Genomic DNA, 1,532 nt, shown 5'->3' with positions numbered 1-1,532 from the left:
CCTCGAGCTCTGCTTGCTTATATAAGCATTCAAACTAAAAGAGCCAACTACACCCACAAATTTTTTTTTTCTTTTTCTCTATAACGAAAAATCAAAGAAATTGTTTGACTTACAATAACAATCAAACCATTTTTTTTTTTAAATGCTGAAGAAGATCGTTTATTTTTTAAGGTTAAAAAAAATGAGACAATGAAATCTTTTTTTCGCCTGAAAATAAAACCTTTACTGTAATTAAATTCTGACTGTATTCACTATTCAGTGATAATTAATTTTGACTCTGTTGTACTACATAGTATTAATGTTAATTGCTATATCAACATTTATTTTGGTGCATAGTAAAACTTTGTTTTACTTTTGCTCCAACAAAAATGCCTTAGAAAAAATTTTCAATTCTTTTTTCAAATTCATGTAGTATCCAACTGTAGAACTTCTCAAAACGAATTTTGTGTTAAAAAAAAATGCACATTAGTATTACTATGAAGAACTTGGAAATAGCACCCAAAAAGCAATTTCAACCGAATTAGTAAGTTAGTTATAGACTTAAATGAGAAAAAATTAACATAAACAACAAAAGAACATCCCATATATATATCCATTGTTTTCTTAGTTTGAGTGGCCACAAAAAAAATCATACTATAAACTAAACAGAAATTATTTCCTGATGAACAGACATAAAGTCTATATATATTCCAATATAGACCTAACTTATTCGAAATGTTATTAGAATAATGATTTTTCTCTAAAATATTTCTCAATAGTTAACGACGTATAACCCATTTGATGCAGTGGACATAGCTCTCACAGCTGGACTCTCTCTCTATCTCACACACACACACATTTAATGTTCGGTTTACAGTTGAAGCAGCGATGGTTACACTTCTCGGTGGCTTCTTCGTATTCTCTCTTTTATCTTTTTTTGTCCAGTTTCTCTAATTCAATTTGTCTTTTCCTTCTCATCATTTTTAATACTAGTATACATTTCTATATATTTTAATTTTAAGTTTTATTTTATATCAGCTCAAATCACAAATTAATCCGCATTCATATCACGTTGGGTACAATTGTGGGACTACACATATATGGAGGAGGGGCTTAGGGTTTAAGCTTTATGCCATGACAGAGCTGACATATATCTAAAGGCTGGTCAAGAAATATATCAAATATATCATATGTAACCTTTAATGTCAGCCTCTCTTTTAATGATACGACAGCAAAATATTCACCCAATTACGATTTTTTTTTTTTCGTATACGTACTAGTTGTTATGTCGTAATAGTCGCAAAATAGTCTTAGTGAACAGAGTATTTACTTAAATGAGCATATTTTTTTTTTAGAGTATATTTTCTTTGTCGTTTGTGACTACTGATCCACAAACGAAATCCCATAATCGCATGGATGAAAGTGGTTGGTACTACGTGCATGCAATATGCATAATCATTACTTGTTCCTTTATGCCTTTTTATCTTTCAAATAATTGAGAGCTAATTGGCTTGGTACTTATCATTTCATGGAATGTGATAATTAAAAGTCAT

The sequence above is a fragment of the Camelina sativa genome, chromosome 18, assembly GCF_000633955.1.
Source record: "Camelina sativa cultivar DH55 chromosome 18, Cs, whole genome shotgun sequence".
NCBI classification, from domain to species: domain Eukaryota; kingdom Viridiplantae; phylum Streptophyta; class Magnoliopsida; order Brassicales; family Brassicaceae; genus Camelina; species Camelina sativa.
Note: the sequence above shows the minus strand (reverse complement) of the source record.